An 18528-nucleotide genomic window follows, 5' to 3' on the forward strand; every position below is an offset into this window, starting at 1 on the left:
TGCCTCTGGTCTGAACACCTCAACATAGCAGTACTTTTGCCAACAAGGCGTAACAGCTGCTTTCTGTTATTCCCTGGGTTAGGGCTATTTGCTGCTTTTGGAGTAAAACAGACAGCTATGCCGTGTATCTGTGGGGCTGAAGCAAATAACCCTCTTCAAAGCTCACTGGGCTAGTAACACTGGTCAAAATTACAAGTTGCTCAGTGCACCAAGGCACCAAACGGAACCACAAAACTACCCACCCTAGCCTGCTCTTCTGGATCCTCATGCATTTCCCCTATAGCAATGGTCTGCAAGTTCTGGCTCTCCAGATGTTTTGGACTATGACTCCCATGAATCTTCACCATTGTCTATGCAGGTCAGAGCTGATGGGAGTTGTAGTCCAAAACATCTGGCAAGCCAAAGGATGCAGACCCCTGCTCCATTGTCATGTAAACTTGTACGAGGCTATCACTGTGCACCATGCAATACACACGCTTGAATCCCAATAGGACGAAGACAGCCCTTTTCTCGTCCGAGGCCTATAAATTGAGTACCAATGTTTTTGGTCATAATAACATCTATTATTGCAGAAACTTAGAAGCTTGAGGAATCTCATAGAAGCCTGACATGAAAATATGACATTATAATCACATCCAAATATAGTTATCAAAATACAATTCTTTCTCAACCTACCAGCAGTGAAACTGGTCAGAACTCCGCAATCATTGTGCTCGATATTGCCAAGGGTAGAAAAATGTAATGTGAAACAGGCCAGCAGACAGATCTTCAAGGTTGACTGCACCTCTCTAGAAGTAGTGTCAATGCTGATAGTCTATGAACGATATAACATGTGCAGAAGTAGATCTTATGCTGAAAGCTTTCCACAATAAATTATGCTTTTTCGTACAGCAAACAGTAGTGGTAGAATGCACAATTCACTCACTCGGAGATACCTGAAGCAAATAGAAAGTAGACACGACACTTACCTTGTAGCTGAATGGTTTAGAAAGTCTTCTTTGCAACAAAGCTTTCCTAGACATTGTTGAAAATATCTGCTATTTCCATGCAGCGGGCACAGTGCTTCTACAGAGCAGAGCACAGTAATGGATGAGCTTGACATGAGAAGCATTCAAACAGAGGAGACCGCATGACCGTCAGAACGTGCGTCCAACTATTAGCGCTGATTGCTGTGACTCCGGCAGGGATCCGTCAGTGTCATGCCAAAGCGGAAAACATCCTGTCACTGCAGGGCACACATTCCGCAGAGAACTTTCGGATACGAGATTGCAACACACTTTTAACAATATGTTTGAGGGAAAGATTTGTACTTATCATTTTCTACCAGAGAAAGAAATACATTGCTAAATGAGGGTTTGATCAAGGGGAGAGCAACACAATCCTCAACAGCATTAGCAAAGCCAACAGTTTTGGCTTTTCTGTAGACATGGGGTAGGCATTTGCCACGCATCGCCATAATGATACTAACTGGCCATAAGATGATGACAGTTAAAAAATTGTATCAGTACCTGAGCATATGATGTCTGTGTCTGGCAAATGACACCTATACACATGACAACTGTTTATTTATTATTTCTTTATTTCTTCGTATTTGTAGAGTGCGCAACAGCCCGTGGGCATCGTGGCGCTTGTTACAGAGAGTGTGCAAAACTTTGTTACAATGAAAAAGATATACTTTGCTATACATTTTTTACAGGCAAATTACATGGGAAATAAGGTGAGACAGATACTATACAGGGGACATAGGAAGGCGGTGTGGAGGGTTGGAAATATGCGGGCGGGGATTGTTAGTTGAAGAGGGCAGTTTTCAGGTTTTTTCAAAAGGCAAGGAGTGAGGTTTCGGCTCTGAGGGCAGTGGGGAGCGCATTCCAGAGCTTGGGAGCTAAATACGGGAAGCCTATCCCTCCTGCTTTAGCTCTGTTGATATGCTGAATGGTGAGTTGATTAGAGTAACGTGTTCTGGTGGGCCGGGATGAGGTTTATCTGGATAGTGTTTTTGTGAGGTAGGAGGGTGCAGTGAAGTTGAGTCACTTGTGTGTGGTAGTGAGGATTTTAAAGGTAATGCAGTCTTGGACTGGGAGCCAGTGAACTGCCTGCCTATCTTGGGAGACAATAATTGCTGAGTTCTGACCAGTTTCACTGCTAGGAGGTTGAGAAACAATTGTATTTTGATAACTATAATGGTCTCTTTTTGGGATGCTTAGAGCTGCCCTTAGTGAGTTATTTTGGGTGATTTAGAGTCTGTTAATGTTTTTCTTTGAAGTGCCTGCTAGGAGAGCGTTGCACTAGTCCAACTTAGCACCTAAGGGTGAAAAGGGGGACTGGGCAAAAAGGCCTAGTGGGACACTGTGCTTGCAGAGTAAGGTAGGCTCTCAGCAGGCAGCAGGTGGCTGGAGGGTGTGGGTACGATGTCCAAGTACTCCACGGTAATAATGAACTGAAAGAAGGTTTTTCCAGTCTCACTGCACCAACATAAATAGTAAAAGACACTGCTTGGGTTGCAGATTTATTTAATGAGGTGGTGTACAGCCTGACACGTGTTTCGAGCAAACCTTGCTCTTCCTCTGAGGCTAGTACGTATTAAGTAACAGGTGTGATTCAACACAGAAACAATTTTTGCGCAAAATGAACACAAAAAAAGGGGAAAAAAAGGCATTTTTAAAAAACATATGTATGATTATTGATGAAAAATGAAAGTTAGAAAACGTTTCAAAGAAAAAAACCATTGTAGATTGTACGAAACAATGATATGCGGTCAATGGTTTTGACAATTATATCCAATCGAGGCGGGTGGTAAAACAAGACCAAATTATAGGTAATTTTCACGAGTTAACACATGTGGAAAGGATGTCATTTAACAGATTCAAGTTTAAGTTAAGGTAGGGGACAGACAAAAATTAGCATATGGGTACACATGGTAAAACATTAATATTCCATATAGCTATAGACGTAAAAGATTTTTAAATACCGTAATTCAGATGCATGGTAGAGTTGAAGAAGACCACAATACAACAGGTTGATTCATCATTTGAGAAGATGGAATAAATGCACAAGAAAGAGAAGGCAGGGGAGTGAAACAGAGTGGCAATAGTTGCGTTAATTTAACTATTGTACTCCAATTGCTCAATGCAGTGTTGCGTTCGTTATAACATTATTCATATCCTGACCAAAATTAGGTTCAAGTGATCCACCTTAGATTGAAGGATTTCTGATGCACGATCATACACGATTGTGATTAAACTGTGAAAAGTACAATGTGTCATTAGAAAATATGTTCATGAGCACTCAAAGGCTTTGTCAACATTGAAAAGCTTGACAGTTGTCATTATGTAAAGCTATAAAGCAGATTTTACATTTGTCAAAGCATACCTTTTAAATATCCTCGCAATTGCGGAGAACTGCCAATTAGGAGTCGGACTGTATATGTTGAGGCGGTTTGTAGACGTGAGAGAAAGTTCCAATAATGCATGAAAAAGTAAAAGTAAACAATCGTCGTTAGAAACCTTCAAAGCGGCTGCCGTATGCCAGCCTCTGGGGTTAATATTCAAAGGGCCCGCTGTGGATGCACAGGGGTTTAAGGGACCGTGAAAAGTTGCTTACCTCAGTGGTCTTCTTTACAAGCGGCTAATCTCCACTCTGGCATACTACTTAGTTTTATGCGCGTATGTTTGTTCTTGTATGCGCGACTACAAAGGAGGGGCTAACTCTGGGGCCACCATCTCTGAATGATATTAGGAATCATTAGGTTTGATGGCGATGGAATGGAGCCACATTAAAGAAATAAGTTAAATCAAGTTAATTAAAGTGATTCCTGCAATGAAAAACAAACGGTTATATTGGAGCTACAAGAGAATAGTGTTGAACGTTAAATGGGACATGTTATAATAAATTGAAATGCAAATTGCGAATACGCTGTTAGCAAGTCTACAGATTAGTTATAACTCATGGGTAAAAATACAATAAACTTCTAATACAACTGGAGATTAAGTAAGATAGTGGCCATAAGGGCAAAATAAAGAGGCAGAGGAGGTCGGCAAAAAGGGGGTAGCCATTTTGTATGTGGTTGAGTAAAGTTGCTCTTATCTGTGGGGATACTAGAACAGTGTCTCTGCATTCCCTTTGCTTTCTCAAACTAGGTGTACCCATAAGTGGTTCAACTCATTGGCAAGTTGGATAACCACTGGTGCATGTTAATGTACTTGGTCAGTGGCACAGAAACAATTATGAATGTGGATATATTAGAGAGTGAGCGGAAAGCAAAATATAAGAAAGAAATTGTTATTGTGTATCCAAAACAGCTAATATTTTATAAAAGAAAACAGCTAGTTCGTGGTCTGAGTTGAGGCCACAATATACAGTCCTGTATTGACATATAAGTCTTGCTTCAAGCCTCTGGAGTTTCATTGTAAGATTTCCCCCGCGTGAGGGTAATGTGGCTTTGGCAAGGCCTACAAATCTGATGTTCTCTTTGAGGTCAAATTGATGATATTTCTGTTAGTGGCTAGCCAGTGGAAATTTCGTGTCCTGACTGGCTATGGTGGACAAATGTTCTCTAATTCGAATCTTGAGAGGTCTAATGGTACTCCCAATACATTTCTTGTCACACACACAGATAATGCAATACACAGTGAATTTAGTGTTACAGTTCATGAATGAGCAATCCTGTGTACCTGTCCCTAGTTAAACAGGACGTTTTTAGTTTCAAGAGCATATTGACACGTGGAGCAGCTGCTGCATTTACGGAAGCCTTTGAATCGATCTTGGCTGAGCCAAGTAGATTGATGTTCTTGATTATGCATGAAAGAAGGAGTATATTCGTAAGGGTAATTCCTTAACTAAAAGTTAAATTAGGGAAAGGATCAATCCAATTTGATATGTTCACATCCAAATGTAATAGGTGCAAGTGCCTTTTCATGATGGTATACAAAGCGTGACTATCCGTATTGTATCTTGTTATAAGTCGAATCTTGTTGGGACCTTTTCTTGAGGTTCTATTTATCGGTTGAAGTAATGCATCTCTCTGATATTTGCTGACCATTTGGGCTGTGGCTGCAATATGTTTGCCATTGTAACCTCTTTGTGTGAATCTGTTCTGAATAAGCTTGGTTTCTAAGTCAAAGTCCTGTGATAGGGAGCAATTCCGTCGAGCTCTGTTGAGTTCTCCCTTGGGAATATTCAAAATGACTTGTTTCTTATGACAGCTGTCTGCATGTAGAACAGCATTCACTGAGGTGCTTTTTCTCAAGGTTTTAGTAATAAAGCCACAGTCCCCTTTTGAAATGGTGAGGGCTAAAAAATCAATACTACTGTAGCTGGAGGAGCAAGTGAATTGGATGCCCTATGTGTTGGAGTTGGGTAAGTTCACAAATAAAAGAAGTTGTTCCATGTTACCTGTCCAAAGCATAAAAACATTGTCTATATATCTTTTCCAAATATAGATAAATTATTCAAATGCGTGATTAGAGAAAACAAATTCCTGCTCAAAATAGTGCATAAAGATATTGGCCTGTGCTGGTGCAAAGCTTGCACCCATGGCGATGCCAGTGAGTTGCTTATAGTACATTTCATTAAAAAGAAAAATGTTGTTTTGTAATGTGAACAGCAGGAATTGGTTGAGCATTTCGATATGTACATAGAATGAGGCAGAGGTTTGACGAAATATGTAATCTACACTTTGAATAGCCATATCATGTTTGATTGATGTGTATAATGATTTAACATCCAAAGTGACCATTAATAGGTTAGGTTGAAAGGGTAAATCTTTAAAAACTTGAAGAACATGCATCGTGTCTCTTATGTATGCCGGAGTAGTGAGCATTGCAGGTAACAAGCATTCATTGATGTATAAGGAGACAGGTTCCAACACACCTCCTCTTCCGCTAACAATTGGAGGATATCTTCAAACCCTATCAACCAGATCAAAGGAGAGATTAATAAAATGATCTTCGAGTGGCACAATACAGAAAGACAATTCTTAAAAACAGTTGGCCCTACTATGCCAACAATATACTTTCTGCCAATGTTACACAAAGGGTATACTAATATACCTGAAGGCAGGCCAATTGTTAGCAGAAGAGGAGGTGTGTTGGAACCTGTCTCCTTATACATCAATGAATGCTTGTTACCTGCAATGCTCACTACTCCGGCATACATAAGAGACACGATGCATGTTCTTCAAATTTTGAAAGATTTACCCTTTCAACCTAACCTATTAATGGTCACTTTGGATGTTCAATCATTATACACCTCAATCAAACATGATATGGCTATTCAAAGTGTAGATTACATCTTTCGTCAAACCTCTGCCTCATTCTATGTACATATCGAAATGCTCAAACAATTCCTGCTGTTCACATTACAAAACAACGTTTTTCTTTTTAATGAAATGTACTATAAGCAACTCACTGGCATCGCCATGGGTGCAAGCTTTGCACCAGCACAGGCCAATATCTTTATGCACTATTTTGAGCAGGAATTTGTTTTCTCTAATCACGCATTTGAATCATTTATCTATATTTGGAAAAGATATATAGACAATGTTTTTATGCTTTGGACAGGTAACATGGAACAACTTCTTTTATTTGTGAACTTACCCAACTCCAACACATAGGGCATCCAATTCACTTGCTCCTCCAGTTCCAGTAGTATTGATTTTTTAGGCCTCACCATTTCAAAAGGGGACTGTGGCTTTATTACTAAAACCTTGAGAAAAAGCACCTCAGTGAATGCTGTTCTACATGCAGATAGCTGTCATAAGAAACAAGTCATTTCAAATATTCCCAAGGGAGAACTCATCAGAGCTCGACCGAATTGCTCACTATCACAGGACTTTGACTTAGAAACCAAGCTTATTCAGAACAGATTCACACAACGAGGTTACAATGGCAAACATATTGCAGCTACAGCCCAAAAGGTCAGCAAATACCAGAGAGATGCATTACTTCAACCGATAAATAGAGCCTCAAGAAAAGGTCCCAACAAGATTCGACTTATAACAAGATATAATACGGATTGTCATGCTTTGTATACCATCATGAAAAGGCACTGGCACTTATTACATTTGGATGTGGACATATCAAATTGGATTGATCCTTTCCCTAATCTTCACTTTTAGTAAAGGAATTACCCTTAAGAATATACTCAGCCCTTCCTTCATGCATTTCAAGATCATCAAATTACTTGGCTCAGCCAAGATCGATTCAAAGGCTTCCGTAAATGCAGCAGCTGCTCCATGTGTCAATATGCTCTTGAAACTAAAAACGTCCTGTTTAACCAAGGACAGGTACACAGGATTGACACATTCATTAACTGTAACACTAAATGCACTGTGTGTTGCATTATCTGTGTGTGTGACAAGAAATATATTGGGAGTACCATTAGACCTCTCAAGACTCGAATTAGAGAACATTTGTCCACAATAGCCAGTCAGGACACGAAATTTCCACTGGCCAGCTTCTGGCAGAAATATCATCAACTTGACCTCAAAGAGAACATCAGATTTGTAGGCCTTGCCAAAGCCACATTACCGCCACGCGGGGGAAATCTAACAATGAAACGCCAGAGGCTTGAAGCAAGACTTATATGTCAATACAGGACTATATATTGTGGCCTCAACTCAGACCACGAACTAGCTGTTTTTTTTATAACATATTAGCTCTGTTTTGGATATGTAATAACAATTTCTTTCTTATATTTTGCTTTCCGCTCACTCTCTAATATATCCACATTCATAATTGTTTCTGTGCCACTGACCAAGTACGTTAACATGCACCAGTGTTTATCCAACTTGCCAATGAGTTGAACCACTTATGGGTACATACAGTATGAGAAAGCAAAGGGAATGCAGAGACACTGTTCTAGTATCCCCAGAGATAAGAGCAACTTTACTCAACCACATACAAAATGGCTACCCCCTTTTTGCCGACCTCCTCTGCCTCTTTATTTTGCCCACATGGCCACTATCTAACCTAATCTCCAGTTGTATTAGAAGTTTATTGTATTTTTACCCATGAGTTGTAACTAATCTATAGACTTGCTAAAAGCGTATTCGCAATTTGCATTTCAATTTATTCTAACATGTCCCATTTAACATACAACACTATTCTCTTGTAGCTCCAATATAACCGTTTGTTTTTCATTGCAGGAATCGCTTAATTAACTTGATATAACTTATTTCTTTAATGTGGCTCCATTCCATCTCCATCAAACCTAATGATTCCTAAAATCATTCAAAGATGGCGGCCTCACAGTTAGCCCCTCCTTTGTAGTCGGCATGCAAGAACAAACGCACGCGCATAAAACTAAGTAGTAAGCCCGGCGCCCGAGTGGAGATTAGCCGCTTGTAAAGAAGACCACTGCGGTAAGAAACTTTTCACAGTCCCTTAAACCTCTGTGCATCCACAGTGGGCCCTTTGAATATTAACCCCAGAGGCTGGCATACGGCAGCCGCTTTGAAAGTTTCTAACAACGATTGTTTACTTTTACTTTTCCATGCGTTATTGGAACTTTCTCTCACGCCTACAAACTGCCTCAACATACAAAGTCAGACTCCTAATTTGCAGTTCTCTGCAATTGCGAGGAAATTTAAAACGTATGCTTTGACAAATGTAAAATCTGCTTTATAGCTTTACATAATGAAAACTGTCAAGCTTTTCAATGTTGACAAAGCCATTGAGTCCTCATGAACATATTTCTAATGACACATTGTACTTTTCACAGTTTAATCACAATCACGTGTGAACGTGCGCATCAGAAATCCTTCACTGTAAGGTAGATCAGTTGATCCTAATTTTGGTTCGCATACGAATAATGTTATAACGAACGCAACACTACATTGAGCAATTGGACTACAATATTTAAATTAACGCAACTATTGCTGCTCTGTTTCCCTCCCCTGCCTTCTCTTTCTTGTGCATTTATTCCATCTCCTCAAATGATGAATCAACCTGTTGTATTTTGGTCTTCAACTCTACCATGCATCTGAATTACGGTATTTAAAAATCTTTTACGTCCATACCTATATGGAATATTAATGTTTTACCATGTGTACCCATATGCTAATTTTGTCTGTCCCCTACCTTAACTTAAACTTGAATCTGATAAATGACATCCTTTCCACATGTGTTAACTTGTGAAAATTACCTATAATTTGGTCTTGTTTTACTGCCCGCCTCGATTGTATATAATTGTCAAAACCATTGACCGCACATCATTGTTTCGTACAATCTACAATGGTTTTTTTCTTTGATACGTTTTCTAACTTTTATTTTTCATCAATTATCATACATATTTTTAAAAAAATTCCTTTTTTTGTGTTAATTTTGCGCACAAATTGTTTCTGTGTTGAATCACACCTGTTACTTAATACGTACTAGCCTCAGAGGAGCAGCAAGGTTTGCTCGAAACATGTGTCAGGCTGTACACCACCTCATTAAATAAATCTGCAACCCAAGCAGTGTCTATTACTCTTTATGTTGGCGCAGTGAGACTGGAAAAACCTTCTTTCAGTTCAACTTAGCACCTATGCTAGCTCTGGCTATTGAGAGACAGTTGGAATTGGTTAGCTTTGCCAATGCTTGTTTTAAACAGGACTTTATAAGTGAGCACACACATAGCCCTAATATACCAAGAATTTCTCAAGGCACACTTGGTTAAAAAAAAAAATACTACGCCAGGAGCTCACTTACAGTGGCAATAAAGCCATTAACTCTCAGAAGGCTGATTTGAAACCACATTGACAGGCCCTAGATAACGCAAGGTTTGATATTACTGCATGATCGAGCTATCGCAAAGAGATCCCAGGAGGGTGTGTTTTGGGCAGGCAGAGGCACACAGTGGGTAAATAACACAACAATTCCCAGACATTGGGTGTCCCTCCTCACATCGCATCTCCCTCCAATCTGTATTCCAATGCAAGAGTTTTAAGTAGCGTTACACTACCACCTAATATCCAGAAAATAATCAAACAACCCCCTTCATAGACAGTAATCATTAGAAAAATAATACACACATGCCTATGTTCCCCTTTCAGCATCTGTTGGTGTGGAAAACAGCAAAGGGGAGTGGTGTACATTATGCCAGTAGGCTGCAGCGAAAGGTGGAGCAAAAATTGCCATCCTGAGCAAAATCAATTGTGCCTAGGGTTAGGCTTGCTAACCTACCAACTAGTAACATTTAAATAAGTTAAATTATATGCAAACTGTTCTAAAACATATTCATGGCCCATTCACTTACTGGTAATTTTCATTACCCACAGTCCACATTTTCCTCATCTTAGACCTAACAGATGACATGGGGCGTCTGCCCCAAAGCAGACACCTGCTAGCTAGCACTAATATATATATTCATATTGAGGTAAGATCGAGCAATGACACATATAAGGCTGAATTATTGTGGTTCATCAAAGTATCTTTATCAGTTGATTTTGTCAGGCAAAGGGTTTGATAAATTACTAGGTACTATGGGATGAACTACAAACTATAAGGATGATCTAGAGCAGGGATCTGCAACCTTTGGATCGCTAGATGTTTAGGACTACAACTCCCATCAGCACTAGGCAGTATAGTCAATGGTAATGGATCATGGGAATTGTAGTCCAAAACACCTGGAGCGCCACAGGTTGGAACCCATCATGTAGAGCAAACAGTGTGAACGATGGGTCCACAAAAAGTGGGGAGCCTCTAGGTGTACAACATCTTGGCAAGTTATTGCTCAATTTATAATGCTCTGAACCTATTCTTACAAGTCCTTGTCTCTCCTTGAGACTCCGTACTCTACAAAACAGTGTTAAAAAGGTGGCCAGAACTATGGGAATCCAAGATAGCCGCCGGGGAATGAAGTTGTACTCTCCCGAGCTCCATGAACGCCTACATTTAGGTGGTAACATAGAAAGCTAAAAGCAGACACAAGAAGGCGGAATCGTTCCCATAGGAGGTGGTAACACTTATCGAGACACCTGCTAACGCAGATCCCCCTCTGATACCCCAGAGCGAGGGACGAGCAAAGACAACGAGCTGTGTGCGTTGTTGCGGCCGGCAATTTCCATTTGGATTATTATTCCCCTAGGATGGAAGACAGCGGAGGATCACGACATGCGCGGAAGGACTCACGATTTTGGGCTTGGAAGAAGGCAATGAGGACTACGCCGGGAATAGGCAAGAACCCCAGCGACAGCTGAGAAGACCTTGGGAATGTTCGGTTGTAGAAGGAAAAAGGGGAGACAAACTGAAAGGTCCATACCCGACACGGAAAAGAGATGAACTGGGATAAAGAGAAGATACGAGGCAAGGGCAAAGAAAGTTAAAGTAGCCTCGCAGGACAAGCACAAGGGGGAACAAAATGGAATGAGAAAGGGAAGCAATATGGGGAAAAATGGGAAAGTAGGAAACAACCGAGCTTAGCAGGGCACACAGGCCGGGGGAGGCTGAGGGTTGGGTACCCCTGGATTACACAGGAGGTCGAAAACCTAGAAAACCGGGCAAAATGTGGGCTGGTTCCCAAGAGCTTTGGGTAGATCGGATGATACCGTGCACAGACTGCGAGGGAATAGGGGTGGAAGGGAGGGGGTGCGGGAGGAGATGGGATAAGGGGGGAGGGACAGAGTGGAAAGGGATTAAGGGCTTGCAGTATCAGGAAAATGTAAGTCAACTGGGGATAGAGGCAAAATGGGGACACAAGGCAACACGAAATAGCAGCCATAGGGGTTCCAAGAGCAAGAACGACTACTCCCTTTGAATATCAGGGGGGGGGGGGAAGGATACATACGGCTCACAGGGGCCTCTATGGGGAAAGAGGAATGTGGGACAAGAAGGCAGATTCCCGGACGCGACAGTACAGAGCAATGGCAGGCGATAGAACATTGAAAATTGTAACGCATAATATACAGGGTCTAAACACCCCCAGAAAGAAACTAGAAGCGTAAATTATAAAAGGGAGCTGCGGATATAGTTTGCCTCCAAGAGACACACATTAAGAAGAGTGATAGTGCAAGACTGCGTATACAACAACTATCACGCCTATACGAGGCGAATGCCAAAAATAAAACCGCGGGAGTCTTGATAGGAATCAGAAAGGCGTTGGGAGCTAAGGTAACAAAAGTCCCTGGGTGGTCCGAATGTTAGATACTTATTCCTTAAGGTTTGTATAGAAAATAAAATTCTCACAGTAGGTACCCTGTACGCCCCCAACACGGGACAAGAATCTTTTATACACCTGGCTCTAGGTAAACTGTAAAGGTTCGCGGCTGGAGAAATCATCCTGACAGGGGATTTCAATCTAGCATGGGACCCAAAGACAGGAGTAACACAGGGTCAAACAAAGGGGCGGGCCGATCCAAAGCCCTTAGAAGTAAAATCTCTGACATAGCTTTAAGAGACCTATGGCGAGCTAAAAAAGGGGATGAGGTAGGATACACATGCTTCTCACATGTTCATCAAACCTTCTCCAGAATTGACTACATATGGGGGATGCCAGGGATACTGGGGACGTTAGTAGAAATAAAGATCAATGCTATTTCTTTATACGATCACACCCCAATATGGGTGCAACTAAAACACATCACCTCGCAGGGACAAGTATGGGCCTGGAAACTGCCGAGCGAAATACTGTATGACGAAGTAATGCAGTACACACTGAAAGGCAAAATCAGTATCTACTTTGAAATAAATGATACATCAGAAGCCCTACTAGATGTAGTTTGGGATGCCCTTAAGGCAGTGCTCAGAAGTGAAATTGTTTCCCTGAATGCGCAGAGGAAAAAAGTGAGGGAAGAATAGAACAAGACATGGAGGAAGAACTCAAAGAGGCTCAGAGGAGACTTGCAGAAAATAAAAATAAGCAAAATTATAGCAGGGTTAAAGGCTGTTTGAGACAATTGGATTTATTATGGTCAGGCAGGGCAGAGAGAGCGCTGTTGAATCTGAAAGAAAGCTATTATATACAGGCAAACAAATCAGACAGAATGCTAGCGAGATTACTAAAACAGCAATCGAGTAAAAACAACATAGATGGTATCAAACATACAGATGGCACGTTAGCTACAGACACAGGAGACATTATAGACACTTTCTCGACATTCTATTCCCAGCTTTACTCCTCGGGTACCCCCGACTCACAAACCGTCCAGGAATATCTAGATAGGGTCCAGCTTCAAAAAATCTTGCTGCCAGATAGGGAGATCCTTGAAAAAGACGTAACAGGAAAAGTGACGAGGACTATAAAAACCCTCCCTAGTAACAAGGCACTGGGACCAGATGGTTTTCTGGCACTGTTTTTATAAAACAATGAGTAAGGAGCTGGTTCCATTTCTAACAAAATTATTCAGCTCATTTAGCCAAATGGGGGGTATAACGCGCTCTATCGCGGAAGAGAAGGACGTGCTCTTCAGGAAATCAACTAAAGATTTAAAAACTGTGGATCATACCGACCCATAGCTTTATTAAACATAGATGCAAAAATGTATACCAGGATCTTGGCAGGTAGAATCAAGAACGTTTGCCGACAATCATAGGCCAGGACCAATCAGGCTTCATCACAGGGAGACAAACATGGGATAATATCCGAAGGGTTACCCATCTGATTGAAAAAGCAGAAATCAAGCAGAGACCGGCGGTATTGATAGCACTAGATGCCGAGAAGGCCTTTGATAGGGTGGAATGGCTGTACCTATTTCAATTAAACATATGGGGTTTGGCCCCAACTATATCCACAGGGTGGAAGCCAATTTCAAAGATCTGTCTCTAAGACTGTCCATTAACTCATGAACCTTAAATACAATACGAATAGAACGGGGCACGAGGCAAGGATGCCCCCTGTCACCCTATTAATACGCTATCTTTCTGGAACCCTTACTCGCTCTAATAAGGACTGACCCCAACGTAAAAGCGATTCCATTCGGCAGGGAGATCCATAAGAAAGCCGCATAAGCTGATGACATGCTGGGGACACTAACAGAAGCATCTCAGCCTTGGTCAGAATTCTAGTCGAACAAGAGAAGATCTCTGGACTAAAGATAAATATGACCAAGTCAGAACTGATGGAGTTAGGCCTGCCGAGAGAACAGTCGGAAGCCATACTTAAGAATTCTGTTTCAGGTGGCGGCAGGGCCAATCTCATACTTAGGGGCCGCATTAACAAATAAGATATCGTCCTTGTATGAAGCGAATTACCCTGAGCTAATCAAGAAGACTCGGAAGGACTTCCTACGTTGGATAATTGGAATTCAGCCAGGCAGAAAGAGACTGGAAACCACAGCTCTTGTATGCCGCAGGTGATTGTATCTGTGCGTGGTCCCCTGCCCAGGGATAACAACAATCAATAATTAATTGCAATTCCAAATTTGTCGTGTGTAGGTGAGTGTTTTGAATTCAGAATGAGTTCTTTTTTGCACAGCTGATTAGCTCTGCAATTAATTAATACTTTTATCAGGGTATAACACGGTTTGATTAATTAGGATTTTGTCTTCTTTAAACCATTGTAGTCTTTTCTTAACACGAGCGGACATAACTGGACGCTGAAGGTATTCATTTATTAATGAGAATCTTATATTGAGTTAGAGATTGCTATATGGTGTATAACCAGTGAGTTCCGGGATGCCTATATTCATATGGGTCATGGTGTGTTACGGTGTGACATAATATGAAAAACATGCACATCCTCAAATGTTGATGCACCCCCTTAGTTTGGCTTATATATCAGTACATATGTGACATTGGATATATAAATTGTAATGTTAATTTGTGATTTATTTTACAAAAGTAACCCATCAGGAATTTATCCTTTTGGTTGCAATTATGCGGTGAATCTACATAAACATACGCATTATATATGTTCTTGTTGCAACATTGTATTAAATTAATTGTTTAGCTTCCTACTTTGGACCCCACTCCGAATCTCCTGGCTGGGGCGCATAACCATGGTCAAGATGGTAACACTCCCGAGACTATTGTATACATTCCAGGCACTCCTGATAGCAGTGCCACAGTCATTCTTTAAAGAAATAAACGGGATGGTCACAAAATTTACCTGACAGAACAAACGTCCCGGGGTGGCCCCGGACCTGCTAATGGCACAGAAACAGAGGGGAGGATTAGGACTACCCAACTTGCTTAGGTACTATGAAGCGGCCCAACTGAGAGTGGTATGAGAATGGCTCACAGAAAATAAGGAAAAGGTATGGGCTAGGATGGACAGAGCAGTTGCGGGGGGTCCTTTAGCAGGACTACTATGGCTACCAGGGCAAGATAGACCCCCAAGCGCCCGACGGAGCACGATTCTTCGCAGTGCTTGCAATATTTGGGATAAATGGTCAAAAAAAGGTAATCTCTCTACCCGTCCCTCCCCCTTCACCCCTCTGTTAGAGAATACATGCTTCAACCCAGGGTTGGATAAGAGTACATTTGGTCAATGGCGGAGACATGGCTGCACAAAGGTGGGAGATATGGTGTGGGAGGGAAAGATGGCGACATTCGAGAACTGCAAAAGCCAACTGGGTGTGACAGAAGCACAAATATACAAGTACATCCAACTAAGACACTGGTTGAAGCAACCACAGATACAAAAAGCAGCTACACGTCAATTGACGGAATTTGAAAAATATATAACCACTCACTCGGGAGACAAACCCTTAACCTCAAGTATCTACGCAATCCTCCAGGACTGCGCAGTAACGATAAATGGTCATATCAGGCGGCATTGGGAGGACACGGCAAGGTCAGAGATGGATTGGGATTGGTGGGAAGACCTATGAAGGAATATCGCAAATTTAACCAGGTCGATACAATTAAGAGAAGCCTGGCACAAGATGATGCTACAATGGCACTATACACCCGAACGACTTCAGAAAATGTATAAGACAACATCCCAAGAATGTTGGAGGGGCTGCAAGGCGGTAGGGGACTGGGGCAATCCCACATATGGTGGGATTGCCCCAAGATAAGGGAATTCTCGGAAGAAGTGACAACTCAGATAAAGAACACGTTGCCAGAACTGCAAGATCTTCCCAAAGAACGAAAACTATGCGGACTCCTACACCCAGACTGCAATCTCGAAACCCTGAAAGCGAGTTATGATGTCACTACTGATAACAGCCTGGCTTGTAATAGCAAAGAACTGGAAAAAAAGACCCTCTGACAATGTTAGAATGGACATGTAAAATATGGGACATAGTAGCGATGGAATGGATTAACTACAGGTTACAAGGGGATGCAGGAACAATTCGGACAGATTGGGGAGAGTTGCTGGATTACCTACAAAGAGACTACATGTTACAATGGTGCCCACAAAACTTGAAATCACTGGTCTCTACTAGACCTTGAATTCGCCAGGTTTCACAGCAGGTCTCTCCAAGACCTAGTCTCTCCTAGACTTTGGTGTTTCTCAGGATGCACAATGGGTCTCTCCAAGACCTTGGGGTTTCTCTGGATATACAACTGGTCTCTCCAACACATTGGCGTACACTATAACTGCAATAGCAACATTGTCCACTAACATGTAATTCTGAGAGGATTTTGCATTGCATCTTTGAGCCTGTAAAATCTCAAAACTAGGTGTGTTTTACAACATGCCACCCCCACTTTGCATTGCATCTGTGAGCCTTTTGTAATCCCAAAGCTAAGTGGTGTTCCACAATGTTACACCCTTATTTTATAAGTGTTTCAGCTGCATCTGCTTGTGTTGGCTACTAGGCTGCCTGGAGGGTATGTGCGCATGCTGTGCAGTCTCTCCTTCCCGCCATCCGTGTCTCTCCGCCACTACTATGGCACTCACCATCTCACCTATCTACTCCAACTGCTATACCCAATAAATAAACCCATCCTCCCTCTCTTACAAAGTCTGGAAAGAAGAAATGTAAAAAGGACTTCCTGACCACTCACCCGGGTCTGCCCATCGCAGACAGCTACGTCAGTGCAACTTCCAGACAGATTGGCACTGACATCCTCTTTTCTGTCCCCTCCCCAGATCTCTGGACTCCTCATCTTATCTCTACTCTCTCTTTCTCTCCTTTCCTATCATCACCCATTAATGATGGCACTAGATGGGAAGTGCTCTTAGCGGGTTTCTCTACACCCAGGTGTATCATTAATGTCTATCGTAACAGCACTATCATGGCCCAGGGTCCTCAACTCAACCTCCTCCTCGTTGACCGACGATTGCCGTCCCTCATCAACTTCCTTCCTGCACCAGCTACTCCTACTTCTTCTTCCTCTCTATCTGCCCCTCCTCCTCCGACTGGGGTACCAAGCTCCTGTACCCCTCATCGGAAAACCTTCAAAGGCAGAGGCCTACTTCACATTGCCACACTTAATGCTTGCTCTGCTATCAAACACTCTGCTGACATCTCCCTCCTCCTTGAAGACCTTGACCTCGACATCCTCGCTCTTACCGAGACGTGGTTCAATGCCAGCTCAGTCACTGCATTTGACTCCTTTCTCCCGGATGGCTACAAGATCATCTCTAAGCCTCGCCCTAACCGTACTGGTGGTGGGGTTGCCCTGATCTTCCCCGAGTGGGTCCCTTCTTCCCTCATACCCACCCAGCAATTTTCCTCCTTCGAGAGCCTGGTCTTTAAGCTTGTCATCTCTCCTATTTCCTCCCTGACCATTGCCACTGCCTATAAACCACCCGGCTATATCACCCTGTTCCTCTCAGAATGGCCAGATTTCCCCTCCTCTCTCATGTAAATATAGAACAAATAGAGTCAAGGCTACCCCTCCCGTCAACGCTAGGGTAATGTTGACACAGCCTACAGTGTGCTAAGGGAAAACTACCATTAGCAGTTTTTTATGATCACACTTAAACAGTTTACCCTAATAGTGTCACTGTGTTGAAGTTTGAATTTAGAAAGTGTGCGCAACATTGAGTGTGCTCTGATAGCGTCACTGTGTTGAATCTCGCATCTAGATTGTGTGCCCAAAACATTGAGTGTGCCTAATAATTTCACTGTGTCATCCCTTAAAAACCTTTTACTGTGCTGAAGTTTGAATTTAGAAAGTATGCCCAACAACACTAAGTGTGCCCCAATAGCATCACTATGTTGAAACTTGCACCTAGATAGCGTGCCCAACAACTTTGAGTGTGCCCTAATAGTTTCACCGGCTTGTACCCAAAAGTTGCACTGTGTTGAACTTAATTCCAGATAGTGTGCCCAAACATCACTGAATGTCCACTAAAGTCTACTGTACTGAATTGTACAACCACATATTAAGGTCAAGCAATACTAATAGCTTCACTGTGCCGAATCTCGCATCCAGATAGTGTGCCCTCATAGTTTACTGTGCTGAATCTTGCATCTGGAAAGTGTGCCCAAACAACATTGAGCGTCCACTAGGGTTTTACTGTATTGAATTGTGCATCTACATATTGGGATCAAGCGATATTGAGTGTACCCCATTAATTTCACTGTGCAGTGAATCCACTGTGTTGAATTCCACTTCTTGATATTACAACCAATCCTTAAATCCCCCTGCGCCTCACCATGACTCCGTCCCTCCCAGCTAGGTCCAGGGTGCGACCCTCACTCTGGCATGCCTC

The 18528-nt window shown here is 42.1% G+C and overlaps 1 protein-coding gene and 1 long non-coding RNA gene across 2 annotated transcripts in view; both read left to right on the forward strand.

Annotated features, from left to right (window-relative positions):
• Positions 1-8301: 8301 nt before the first annotated feature.
• LOC138527830 (uncharacterized) overlaps positions 8302-18528 on the forward strand; it is a 190140-nt gene continuing 179913 nt past the window's right edge. The window contains exon 1 of the mRNA XM_069639132.1: positions 8302-8359. The gene's annotated coding sequence lies outside the window, so the exon portion shown is untranslated. The remainder of the gene's footprint in view (positions 8360-18528) is intronic.
• Positions 8390-9447, forward strand: LOC138527769 (uncharacterized). Its single transcript, XR_011284036.1, has 3 exons — positions 8390-8590; positions 8719-8769; positions 9375-9447. It is a non-coding gene; the product is annotated as an uncharacterized lncRNA (long non-coding RNA).

Source organism: Ambystoma mexicanum, chromosome 7q, assembly GCF_040938575.1.
Source record: "Ambystoma mexicanum isolate Mex_15411 chromosome 7q, UKY_AmexF1_1, whole genome shotgun sequence".
Classification (NCBI taxonomy): Eukaryota; Metazoa; Chordata; class Amphibia; order Caudata; family Ambystomatidae; genus Ambystoma; species Ambystoma mexicanum.